Genomic DNA, 14,184 nt, shown 5'->3' with positions numbered 1-14,184 from the left:
AGTTATATGGAATTATAAACTTTCAATAAAATCAAAAGAAATAACTTTAAAAATTCCCTAATCTTATGGTCGCAGATATCAATGTTGTAAAATTCACTAAGAGTTTAAAACAATGAAACCCATCTATTTAAAAACTTACTGCAAGACATGTTGTCAAAAAATTTTGGATCAGTGGGGCACCTGGGTGGCTCAGTGGGTTAAGCCTCTGCCTTCAGCTCAGGTCATGATCTCAGGGTCCTGGGATCGAGCCCCACATCAGGTTCTCTGCTCAGCAGGGAGCCTGCTTCACCCTCTCTCTCTGCCTGCCTCTCTGCCTACTTGTGATCTCTCTCTGTCAAATAAATAAATAAAATCTTTTTTTTTTAAATCTCAGATCAACTGTATATGCAGATCATAAATGCTTCCAAAAAAGAAATATAATCAACTATAAAAGGCTATTCTGGTTGCTAAAAGAGTGGTGCAGTGCCTTAAGAATTCTCTGAAAATAAATATTTCAGTCCAGAATTCCCAGCCAAGCCTGGAATCTAGGACTCAAAAAGTTTGTCTCCCATTTTTTTCTTAAGAAGGTACTAGGGACAGGGCTCAGCAAAATCAGGGAGTAAATCCAAAACAGAGTTCATGGAATTCAGAAACTCACAGATTTTACCTAGTAGAGCAGCAAAACAGTCCCAGGATAGTGACTGTGCAGTCAGCTTAGAAAGCAATCCAGCCAGATGGAGCAGAAGACAAAGGACTCAGTGCCTGGAAAAAAGTAGACTCAACCGGACTTGAGGAACAAAATGAGACTATGCGTATGAGAAAGTTGGCAAAGTAAAGTTGAGGTAACTATTCTCTCTGGGGAGAACATAAAGCTGTACAAGAAAGAAAGTATAATTCTATTTAACTTTATAGTGAGCAAGGGGGTGCCTGGGTGTTGAAGCCAGTGGGTCACCCAACTCTTGGCTTTGGCTGGAGCCGTGGGATTGATCCCCATGTCAGGGTCCATGCTCAGCGTAGAGTCCGCTTGAATTTCTCTTTCCCTCCCCTTGAGCCCCTCCCCCTTCTAAAATGAATAAATAGGTGGAGCGACCACCTAGCGGCGGGAACAAGTGTGCCGGGGGACTACTACTCCCAGAGCAGCCCTGGCCTCCCATCTCCGCCCCGCAGCGCTCTCGGGCGCCAAGCACTACAATTCCCAGCATGCCGTGAACTTGATGGCCGAGCTTCTGGGGCGGCCTCCAGCCCTCCCACCCACCCAGCTCTCCAGCCAGATCCCCGGCGCTACACGCGGTGGGCGCCGCACCCACCGCTTGCGCAGCAGGGACACGAGCCATGGAGGAGACACCGCCCCCAGGCAGCAGCGAGCCACACCTGGAGAAGCTGACCCTGGGGATCACCCGCGTATTAGAATCTTCCCCAGGTGTGACAGAGGTGACTCTCATAGAGAAGCCACCTGCTGAACATCTTATGATTTCTTCATGGGAACAAAATTACTGTGTGCTACCTGAGGATGTGAAGAATTTTTACCTGATGACCAATGGCCTCCACATGACATGGAGTGTGAAGCTGGATGAGCACACCATTCCGTTGGGCAGCGTGGCAATTAACAGCATCTCAAAACTGACTCAACTCAACCAGTCTTCTGTGTATTCACTCCCTAATGCACCAACTCTGGCAGACCTGGAGGATGATGCACTTGAAGCCAGTGAAAAACAGCCAGAGAAGCCTCGCTTTGATTCTTGCAGTGTGATATTTGAGCTGGATCCTTGCAATGGGAATGGGAAGGTTTGCCTTGTCTACAAAAGAGGGCAACCAGTGTTAGCACAAGACACTGAGATCTGATTCCTGGACAGAGCATTATACTGGCATTTTCTCTCAGACACCTTCACCGCTTACTATCACCTGCTCATCACACACCTGGCCTGCCGCAGTGGCAGTACGCCTTCACCAGCTATGGCATTAGCCCACAGGCCAAGTAGTGGTTCAGCATGTATAAACCCATCACCTACAACACAGACCTACTTGCAGAAGAGACCAACTCCTTCGTGAACAAGCTGGATCCCAGCAAAGTGTTCAAGAGCAAGAACAAGACCTTAATCCCCAAAACGCCAGTACAGCCTGCAGGTGGCCAGAAAGGGCCCCCAGGTCCTCCCTCCGCCTCTAAATCCTCTTCTAGCCCTGGAAACCCTGTCTGGAAATGAGCACCCTACCTCCCAGCAAGTCCCTCAGCAATGATTTCCATGCACAGATGGCCTAAGCCTCAGATTCTATGAGTTGTACCATAGCTCTCTTCCCATCAGAGTGAGCCAAATCCTAGGCCTTCTACTTCCGTTGGCATTAGCCAGGAGTTCAAGGGCATTCTCAGGTCTCCCCCAAAGTCCTTTCCTCATCTCTTGCCTCTGAAAGAGAGTTTCAGAACTTAAGTGTTAAATAGAGCTGTTAAGAGCTTTCCCTCTTTCCACCCCCAACCCTCTACACCTGTCAGCAGTGATGAGAGAACTCCCCTGAAGAAACCACTGATTTTGACCCATGAGGCATTAGAACTGTGCTGTTCAATTAGTAATCACTAGCCACGGTGGCTGTTTAAACTATATTAAAAATTCAGTTCCTCAGTTGCATTAGTCACATTATGAGTATCCATGTGGCTAGTAGCTTCTGTATTCAACAACAGGGATAATGGAACATTTCCATCATCACAGAAAGTTCTGTTGAGCAGCACTGTATTAGAATATTTTCATGCTGCCCTTACTCAGATCAGTTCATTTGTTAGAAAATGTGGATACCTTGATTTGATGGGTCATAATGTTCCATGAAAATTCTTGAGGATACAGTTGTATATGTTCTTTTTATTTTTCCTAATTCTCTCTGGTCCTTTTTCAGATTCCTATAAAAGTTTGTTGTTTCCAAAATAAAATAAAAATAAAATGAATTAATAAATCTTTTTAAAAAGCATTAACTTTATAGTGAACAAAACTTCCATCATTATAATGACTCGTACAATTTACTCACGTAACTAAAAATACTGCTTTATTTTGGGAAGATGAAGGAGGGGAGGAGGGTTAAAAGAACTAATTCCACATCTGTTCCAAAAGGAAGATGATAAATACAACTAAAATTGATCAGTCAGTAAACAGCAGCATAAGCATATATCAAATAATACGGCAGATACAATGTGGGGTAGGCAAAGTTTGTAGGGTTAAAAATGACTCTCTCTGGTTAACAAGACTGCGAGTGGGGAAGGATAAAATCAGGTGACTATTTTTCACTTAAAACCTACTTGTGGTGGCGCCTGGGTGGATCATTGCATTAAGCCTCTGCCTTCGGTTCAGGTCATGATCTCAGGGTCCTGAGATCAAGTCCCACATCAGGCTCTCTGCTCTGCAAGGAGCCTGCTTCCTCCTCTCTCTCTCTCTGCCTGCCTGTCTGCCTACTTGTGATCTCTGGCTGTCAAATAAATAAATAAAATCTTAAAAAAAAAAAAACCCTACTTGTGATATCTAAATTCTTTAACTATGATTTACTTATTTTAATTTAAATAATTATATAACCAGGAATAAATCTGGAAAATCAGAGAAATGGAGAGTCCAGACTTACCAGGTATTTTAAAATAGTATCTAGTTATAGTAAGTTAAATATTAGGACTAGCAAAGAATAATGCAAGAGAATACAAAGTTGGACCTAACTATGGAAATTTAATAAGTGACAAAGGTACTTTTTTTTTTTTTTACAAAGGTGGCATTTTTTTTTAATTTTTTTTTTATTTATTTACAGCATAACAGCGTTCATTGTTTTGGCATCACACCCAGTGCTCCGTGAAGTATGTGCCCTCCCTATTACCCACCACCTGGTTCCCCAACCTCCCACCCCCCCCGCCCCTTCAAAACCCTCTGGTTGTTTTTCAGAGTCCATAGTCTCTCATGGTTCATCTCCCCTTCCAGTTTCCCTCAACTCTCTCTCCTCTCCATCTCCCCATGTCCTCCATGTTATTTGTTATGCTCCACAAATAAGTGAGACCATATGATACTTGACTCTCTCTGCTTGACTTATTTCGCTCAGCATAATCTCTTCCAGTCCCGTCCATGTTGCTACAAAAGTTGGATATTCATCCTTTCCGATGGAGGCATAATACTCCATTGTGTATATGGACCACATCTTCCTTATCCATTCATCCGATGAAGGGCATCTTGGTTCTTTCCACAGTTTGGCGACCGTAGCCATTGCTGCAATAAACATTGGGGTACAGATGGCCCTTCTTTTCACTACATCTGTATCTTTGGGGTAAATACCCAGCAGGGCAATTGCAGGGTCATAGGGAAGCTCTATTCTTAATTTCTTCAGGAATCTCCACACTGTTCTCCAAAGTGGCTGCACTAACTTGCATTCCCACCAACAGTGGAAGAGGGTTCCCCTTTCTCCACATCCTCTCCAACACATGTTGTTTCCTGTCTTGCTAATTTTGGCCATTCTAACTGGTGTCAGGTGGTATCTCAATGTGGTTTTAATTTGAATCTCCCTGATGGCTAGTGATGATGAACATTTTTTCATGTGTCTGATAGCCATTTGTATGTCTTCATTGGAGAAGTGTCTGTTCATAACTTCTGCCCATTTTTTGATATGATTATCTGTTTTGTGTGTGTTGAGTTTGAGAAGTTCTTTATAGATCCTGGATATCAACCTTTTGTCTGTACTGTCATTTGCAAATATCTTCTCCCATTTTTGTTTTGTTGACTGTTTCCTTTGCTGTGCAGAAGCTTTTGATCTTGATGAAGTCCCAAAAGTTCATTTTCACTTTTGTTTCCTTGGCCTTTGGAGACATATCTTGAAAGAAGCTGCTGTGGTTGATATCAAAGAGGTTACTGCCTATGTTCTCCTCTAGGATTCTGATGGATTCCTGTCTCACATTGAGGTCTTTTATCCATTTCGAGTTTATCTTTGTGTACGGTGTAAGAGAATGGTCGAGTTTCATTCTTCTACATATCGCTGTCCAGTTTTCCCAGCACCATTTATTGAAGAGACTGTCTTTTTTCCATTGTATATTTTTTCCTGTTTTGTCGAAGATTATTTCACCATAGAGTTGAGGGTCCATATCTGGGCTCTCCACTCTGTTCCACTGGTCTATGTGTCCATTTTTATGCCAGTACCATGCTCTCTTGGTGATCACAGCTTTGTAATAAAGCTTGAAATCGGGTAACGTGATGCCGCCAGTTTTGTTTTTGTTTTTCAACATTTCTTTAGCAATTCGGGGTCTCTTCTGATTCCATACAAATTTTAGGATTATTTGCCCCAGCTCTTTGAAAAATACCGGTGGAATTTTGATTGGAATGGCATTAAAAGTATAGATTGCTCTAGGCAGTATAGACATTTTAACAATGTTTATTCTTCCAATCCAAGAGCATGGAACAGTCTTCCATCTTTTTGTGTCTTCTTCAATTTCTTTCATGAGTGTTCTGTAGTTCCTCGAGTACAGGTCCTTTACCTCTTTGGTTAGGTTTATTCCCAGGTATCTTAGGGTTCTTGGTGATATAGTAAATGGAATCGATTCCCTAATTTCCCTTTCTGTATTTTCATTGTTAGTGTATAAGAAAGCCACTGATTTCTGTACATTGACTTTGTATCCTGCCACGTTACTGAATTGCTGTATGAGTTCTAGTAGTTTGGGGGTGGAGTCTTTGGGGTTTTCCATATAAAGAATCATGTCATCTGCGAAGAGAGAGAGTTTGACTTCTTCCTTGCCAATTTGGATACCTTATATTTCTCTTTGTTGTCTGATTGCCATTGCTAGGACTTCTAATACTATGTTGAACAAGAGTGGTGAGAGTGGGCATCCTTGTCATGTTCCTGATCTCAACGGGAAGGCTGCAAGCTTTTTCCCATTGAGGATGATATTTGCTGTGGGTCTTTCATAGATAGATTTTATGAAGTTCAGGAATGTTCCCTCTATCCCTAGACTTTGAAGCGTTTTCATCAGGAACGGATGCTGGATTTTGTCAAATGCTTTTTCTGCATCAATTGAGAGGACCATGTGGTTCTTCTCTCTTCTCTTATTGATTTGTTCTATCACATTGATTGATTTGTGAATGTTGAACCAACCTTGTAACCCAGGGATGAATCCCACCTGGTCATGGTGGATAATCTTTTTAATGTGCTGCTGGATCCTGTTTGCTAGGATCTTGTTGAATCTTAGCATCCATATTCATCAGTGATATTGGTCTGAAATTCTCCTTTTTGGAGAAAATTACTCAATGAGGAAACGTTGGGATATTCCGTAAATATGCTGAGGAAGCTGGATAGCCATCTAGAGAAAAATACTCACCCTGCTCTTTATATCAAATCCCAAATGAAACAAAGGTTTGTTTTAAAAAATAAAGTCATAGAAGTTTAAAAACACATTTTAAAAAAAGAGCATTTTACGATCTTAGATTAAGGAAAGCCTATAGAGATTAGCCACTAAATTATGAAACAATTGAGACAAGACTGATTTGGCAGATGTTACTTATCTCCCTCATAGCCACATTCCTTTCTTCCTTACTAACAAGTCTTGTTTTAAAAGTGGAAGGAAATGAACAACGTACCCAGAAGTCATAGTCTTCTTTCTAGATTCCCTTAAAGATCTGACCAATGACATATAAGCAGAAACAGTGACTTTTGGGAAAGCTTTTCTTCCCTCTTACAAGGCCAACATCTTTATTTTTTGCCCTTGTCACTCTGGAATGGAGATGGGAGCACTGGAGGTGCACTGTCCAGGAACCACGTGGTTACCACCAGGGTGATGAAGACTGTGTACTAAGAATAGTGAAATAGAAAAATGGAGAAAGCCTGATTCCCTAATGGCATCACTGAGCTTTGGAACTGCCTATCTCCAGGCTTCATACTTGCTAAAAGATAATTTTTTAGATAAGGTTAAGTCATGGCTTTCATACAGTATAAAAGTGAACACATGTTAAAGATTTTATTTAATGCATCAAAGAGGAATCCAAAGAACTCATTTTTAGATCAGGAATACTGAAATAAATGTACAAACAGAGGCAAACTGGCTTTCCCACAGGGTCAGGACAGTGGGAGAGAGTTGTCTCTCTACTGGACATCATTCATTTGCATGTCTATAGACTATAATTATTTTTCTTTGCTATCAGTTATCTAAAACTTAGATATTAGAATCAGATAATGCAGGAAGATGTGCTCTAGACAATGCAGTTTTCCCTTCATGTTCCATGAAACAAATATTCCCCCATCTGTTCAAACCATTGGCTCTTTATTTCCCATAGCTGAATACAGTCCTAGTTGATACAACTGATAAATTTGACTACATATAAAAATTGAAAGGGCACCTGGGTGGCTCAGTCAGTTAAGCGTCCAACTCTTCATTTCAGCTCAGGTCATGGTCTCAGGGTGGTGTGATGGAGTTCAGTATCAGTATCAGGCTCTGTGCTCAGTGGGGAATCTGCTTGAGAATCTCTCCTTCTCCCTCTTCCTCTGCCCCTGCCTCTTCTCTCTTTCTCTCTCTCTCTCTCTAATAACTAAATAAATCTTTTTAAAAAAAGAAAAAATTTTAAAACTTTACACAGCCTAAAATAGCATAGAGTCAAAAAAACAACAAACTGAAGGGATTATTTCCAATGTGAATGACAAATGACTAATGTCCTTAATATCTAAAAACCAAACCAGTAAGAAAAAAACTAACAACACAATAGAAAATGGCACAAGGCATTAACAATTCACAGAAAATAAAATGCAAATACCTTTTAAACATAGGGAAGATGTTCAATTCATAAGTTTTCTTAAAACGTAAATTAAAACTACAATGGAATACTCTATTTCACCTATCAGATAGGCAAGAATGTAAAAGTTTATTGAGAGGGAAATAACGTATTGTCATATATTCTTGTAGAGGAGTTAATTCATATAGCCTGTGTGAAGAGCAGCTTGGCACTGTATCTGAACTCCCAAGTTCACTGAAGCCAAGAAGTGGAAACAAACTAAATGTCCACCAACAAGTGAAATGAAGAGATTGTGGTATTTATGCAATGGAATATTATTAAGCCATAAAAAAGAAGGAAATCTTACAATTTGCAACAATATAGATGAATGTAGAAGATATTCTAAGGGTAATAAGCCAGACACAGAAAAACAAATACTACATGACCTCACTTATATGCAGAATCTAAAATAGTCAAACTCATAGAAGTGGAGACAGAATGATAGTTGCCAGGGGGTACATAGAGGGTTAATGGGGTGATATGGGTCAAAAGGGTACAAGGTTTTATTTATGCAGGATGAATAAATTCTGGAGATCTAATGTATAGCACAGTAATACAGTAAACAATACTGCATTGTATATTTGAAATTTGCCAAAAGAGTCAATCTTAAGTTTCATTTGGCAGGAGAGAGGGGGTACAGAATACAAGACTCCAAAATATACTAGTTGGCATAAGATTATTTTGAGCTAAAGGCAGTAAGACCAAGCAGCCTCAAGAAAAACTTTTACCTCTACCTTAACTACCTAAAAGAATTCAGACGGGGGGGGGGGGGGGTGACCCAGAAAGAGAGCTCTTACCAGAGAGGCCTTTTTATCTGGAAGGCCTATCCACACGGCAGCACAAACATCAAACAACAGTTTGCTCCTCTTACCATCCTGTGAAGGAGCCTCCTTTCCTTTGAAGCTCCAGCCCCACCCTATTCCTTAGCTCAGGATGGCACATAGGCCTCAGCTGCCTGACTTGCCCTTGAGTCTTACAATCGGGGACCCCCATACATGTGAAATTGTATTTGTTTTTCTCCTGTAAATCCATCTTATGTCAATTTAATTAGACCAGCCAAAGAACCTAAAAGGGGAAAAGGGAAAATTTTTCAGCCACTACACACCAAAAAAGATGACAACAGAGGAGGAAAGGGAGGAGGAGGAAATGGTAATGAGGTGAGGTTATGGGTATGTTAATTTGCTTGATTGTGGTGATCATTTCACAACATATACATATATTAAAACACCAAGTTGTACACCTTAAATATATATAATTTTTATTTGTCCATTGTACCTTAATAAAGCTTTTTTTCCCCATTTTATTTATTTTTTCAGCATAACAGTATTCATTCTTTTTGCACAACACCCAGTGCTCCATGCTAAACGTGCCCTCCCCATTACCCACCACCTGTTCCCCCAACCTCCCACCCCTGACCCTTCAAAACCCTCAGGTTGTTTTTCAGAGTCCATAGTCTCTTATGGTTCGCCTCCCCTTCCAATTTTTTTTTTTTTATAAACATATAATGTATTTTTATCCCCAGAGGTACAGGTCTGTGAATCGCCAGGTTTACACACTTCACAGCACTCACGATAGCACTTACCCTCCCCAATGTCCATAGCCCCCTCCCCCTCTCCCAATTCCACCTCCCCCCAGCAACCCCCAGTTTGTTTTGTGAGATTAAGAGTCATTTATGGTTTGTCTCCCTCCCAATCCCATCTTGTTTCATTTATTCTTCTCCTATCCCCCTAACCCCCCATGTTGCTTCTCCATGTCCTCATATCAGGGAGATCATATGAGAGTTGTCTTTCTCCGATTGACTTATTTCACTAAGCATGATACGCTCTAGTTCCATCCACGTCATCGCAAATGGCAAGATTTCATTTCTTTTGATGGCTGCATAGTATTCCATTGTGTATATATACCACATCTTCTTGATCCATTCATCTGTTGATGGACATCTAGGTTCTTTCCATAGTTTGGCTATTGTAGACATTGCTGCTATAAACATTCGGGTACACGTGCCCCTTCGGATCACTACGTCTGTATCTTTAGGGTAAATACCCAGTAGTGCAATTGCTGGGTCATAGGGTAGTTCTATTTTCAACATTTTGAGGAACCTCCATGCTGTTTTCCAGAGTGGTTGCACCAGCTTGCATTCCCACCAACAGTGGAGGAGGGTTCCCCTTTCTCCACATCCTCGCCAGCATCTGTCATTTCCTGACTTGTTAATTTTAGCCATTCTGACTGGTGTGAGGTGATATCTCATTGTGGTTTTGATTTGTATTTCCCTGATGCCGAGTGACGTGGAGCACTTTTTCATGTGTCTGTTGGCCATCTGGATGTCTTCTTTGCAGAAATGTCTGTTCATGTCCTCTGCCCATTTCTTGATTGGATTGTTTGTTCTTTGGGTGTTGAGTTTGCTAAGTTCCTTATAGATTTTGGATACTAGCCCTTTATCTGATATGTCGTTTGCAAATATCTTCTCCCATTCTGTCAGTTGTCTTTTGGTTTTGTTAACTGTTTCCTTTGCTGTGCAAAAGCTTTTGATCTTGATGAAATCCCAATAGTTCATTTTTGCCCTTGCTTCCCTTGCCTTAATAAAGCTTTTTGGTGGGGGAAAAAAAAGCACTCAGAAGGAAAAAGGTCAGTAAGAACCTTTGCAGTATCAATATTAACTCCCACATCATTCTTCATTTTTCCATGTTCATTAAGTGGTCAGGTATTTTTAGGTTATTAGCATATCCCATGTTTCCACACACCCTCTTTGTCTAATAAAAGGGTTCTATTGGTAACCTGCCCACGGGGTTATCTGTGGCAGTCATGTGTTCCCTGGCTGTAGCTTAGTGGACCAGGAGATGATGACTTGACCTCCTTAGGCCAATCAGATTCTCTCTCATGGGACACTAACTAGAAGTAAACACTGGCCCAGAGCTGACTCAGATCAGAGCAATTGAACTTGTGTGTTATGGAAAGGCTTTTTACCAGAGAAACTGAGAAAGCTGGCCTGCATCTGGGTACCATCGAGAAGAGACAAACTGCACACTAACTTGAATAGGGAAGATTTAATAAAAAGAATCATTAACTGTAACAGAGGATTGGCATAATGAGAGGCTGGCTACTAAGAAGGGTAATGAGGCGTTGGCTACTAAGAACCTCCAAAGGATACAGGAATAGCAGAAATAAGGAGCAGCCTCCACCCCTAGGGCTGAGATGTGCTGCCCAAGGAATAGGTTAACCCCAGGGCTAAGATTCAGACCTTATGGGCCTGGTATCACTGGATAGAAAAAGAAGAGAAGTTACTGTGTTTCCACACCAGTGGAACTTGCTGGAAATCCACCCTTTTTACTTGGAGAGGTATCTATCTGAAGGTACAACATTATAAAACCTGTTGGATGGGTGGGGAAATGGGAATGTTGGAGAATGTCACCAAGAGGAAACAACTGCTAGTTGACCCTCAAGCTGGACGGAAGCAGTCAGAGGCTCCTCCCCTGCTCCTGTGTCCTTGAAATGTGCATTCTACCTGTCTTCCCCACAGTGAACTTCAGGGAGCTCTTGAGAGAGCAGTGGGTGGTTGAAACCACCTGCACAGTTTATGTGACTGAACCCAGTTAAAGACTCTGTATAAACTTTTAAGATTCTGGCAAGAGGATGTGGAGATGAACTTCTCTCAGAGAAGTCCCAAGTCTTGTCCCAAGACAAGCTTCATAAATAAGTTCCCTTGCTTATTAAATCTGCCACCTACCGAGCTAGAGGGGTCTGCCTCTTTTCCTTGCCCTCCTTGTAGGGTGCTAGCTTCAGATCTCACCCAGGGAGTTCCTGAGGTTGCCAACTACAACTGGTGAGCCAGCCAGGAGACCAAAGAAATGGGCCTTAGGAAAGAGGCACCTTTGGGAGCCTCCCAGCGAGGAATCACTTCTGTGTGGAGAGGGCAAAATACAAGCCAAGACTGCCTCCAGGTGATGGCCATGAGAGGCAATCAGAGGTCGCATGTTGGGCTCACTATTTACTAGTCCCCCAGAAATAAACAAAAGATGACAGTTCTGGTTGATACTGGAGCCAAGTGTACTCTCAGACACCATAACCCTCAGAGGTTTCCCGGCCCCCTCAGTGCCATTAGTGGTTAGGAAGGGCAAATAATTATGCTCAAAAAAGTCCCTTTGACACTCCAAATTAGGAGTTCTCCACCATGACAACTGGTATCCCTTCAATACCAGAGAATATATTGGGCATATCCTACAAAGTCAAACTCTGCAAATCTCCATCAGTGAATTCCACCTCTGGGTTAGAGTAATCAAGCCAGTCCTGAGGGGCAATGCCAAATGGGAACTAGTTAGCCCACCACCCATGAGAAAAATAGTACAAATTGCCTGGGAGCATAAGGAACTAGGAGAATTACCCAAGAACTGCACCAAACTAGTATTATATGCTTTGCCTATAGTGCTTTCAACAGCCCAGTATTGCCAAATGGCTCATGGCAGATGTCCAGGACTCCCAAGAAACAAACAAGACAATGTTGGGGTGCCTGGGTGGCTCAGTGGGTGAAAGCCTCTGCCTTTGGCTCAGGTCGTGATCCCAGGGTCCTGGAATCGAGCCCCATGTCGGGGCTCTGCAGAGCAGAGAGCCTGCTTCCTCCTCTTTCTCCGCCTGCCTCTCTGACTACTTGTGATCTTTGTCTGTCAAATAAATAAATAAAACATTAAAAGAAAAAAAAGATAATGCCACCTGTCCACATGGCTGTGCCCAACATTGCCACCACCTTGAATACTTTGGCCATGGTCCTAGGAGTACCCCATGCTGTACTAGTTTTAGCCAATGCTTTTTTCAGTATATCCTTTGCTACTGAGTCACAAGATCAATTTGCCTTCATGTGGGAGAGGCAACAACGGACCTTCCCCAAGGCTACCTCACAGGGCTCCAGTATGTCTAGGGATGGTAACATGAGACCTGACCCTTTTCTCCTTCCCCACAACAGTTACATCAATGATATAATGTTAACATGTGGAGACTCCCCTCTGCTGCAGGACACCCTGAAGATTTTGCTGGAACATCTGCAAGGGAAAGGATTAATTCCCCAGAAATTCAAGGCCCAGATACCACCACAAAATTTGGGGGAATTGTTTGGTCAGGTAAGATGCATATTGGCCCAGAAACTAGGATTGATAAAATACAAGCCTATCCAACCCCTTGGCACATAAAAGAAATGCAAGCCTTTGTAGGAGACTGGGGGTTTGGTAGGACTTTTATTCCCCACTTGGCACGGTGCCTCCTCCCTTTAAAAGAAAAAAAAAAGAAAAAGAACAACAACAGGTGATCAGAGCTGCAAGCCACCTTTGGGAGGCAAAAACACTAGTGAAAGAGATTAAAGCTCTGGACATCTCCAAAGCAGGACTACCATGTGAATTAGATGTTTCTGTGACTCTAGAATGTGGGAGTTGGGCACTATGCAGGAGACAACAGAAGGAGAAAACACCTCTAGATCTGGGTCTTAGCCCTGAAAAGGGGCAAAACCCTGATATACCTCCATAGAGCAAGAGCTCCTAGCAATGTGCACATATCATGGTAAGAGCTTCCCTTTCTACCAAGGGATGGGTAGAGACCGTGTTCCATGGACCCACTTCTGCCATGACTCAAACTTCCACTTCAAGTGGCAGGCCACCAGCCCACAGAAATGTGGGTGCTACAAGACCCTCTAGAATACAGAGATCCTCCAAATGCCCCCACCCTATTCTGTGGCAGCCCCTGCAGTCTATAAATAGGGCATGAGGAACACTGCTGATGCCTGATATCCCACAAGGAGCGTGGTGACTCCGCAGCCCAACACTGACACCAGCCCGATGGAAACAGAAGGAAGGGGCCCTTAACCCTTTACACAGACAGTGGAGTGGTTCTAAAAAGGTTTCTAACCCTATGGCTTAGACAATGAAAAGCTGAGGTGCAGATGATCATAAATAAGCCCTTAAAACATTTAGGTTTGCCTGCAAGAGCCTGCGGCAGTCCTACCTGTTTTCCACATCCCAGCTCATGAGGCACGAACACTCTCCGCCATCAGGGAACTGATGTCCTAGCAACTAACTCCTCAGTAGATATGGCAGATGGGACACATAGAAAGAGAGGCCACCATAACACCCAGATTTAATGGCATTATTACCAAGAATGCCAGACTGCCCTTAAAATACAGTGGCCTGGGGAGCCTGGGTGGCTCATTGGGTTAAAGCCTCTGCCTTCGGTTCAGGTCATGATTCCAGCCAGGGTCCTGGGATCGAATCCCACATCGGGCTCTCTGCTCGGCAGGGAGCCTACTTCCCTTCCTCTCTCTCTGCCTGCCTCTCTGCCTACTTGTGATCTCTGTCAAATAAATAAATAAAATCTTTAAAAAATAAAAAAATAGAATAATAAAATATAGTGGGCTGGTTAATGCAGTAATAAATCCTATGTGTCCTAAACCATCCTCAAGGCAACTGCCAAA

The 14,184-nt window shown here is 42.5% G+C and overlaps 1 pseudogene; it reads left to right on the top strand.

Annotated features, from left to right (window-relative positions):
- The first annotated feature begins 1,311 nt into the window (after nt 1-1,311).
- Nucleotides 1,312-2,180, top strand: LOC123929907 (annotated as a pseudogene).
- The last annotated feature ends 12,004 nt before the right edge of the window (nt 2,181-14,184 follow it).

Source organism: Meles meles, chromosome 18, assembly GCF_922984935.1.
Source record: "Meles meles chromosome 18, mMelMel3.1 paternal haplotype, whole genome shotgun sequence".
Taxonomy (NCBI): domain Eukaryota; kingdom Metazoa; phylum Chordata; class Mammalia; order Carnivora; family Mustelidae; genus Meles; species Meles meles.
This window is presented reverse-complemented; position numbering and strand designations above follow the sequence as displayed.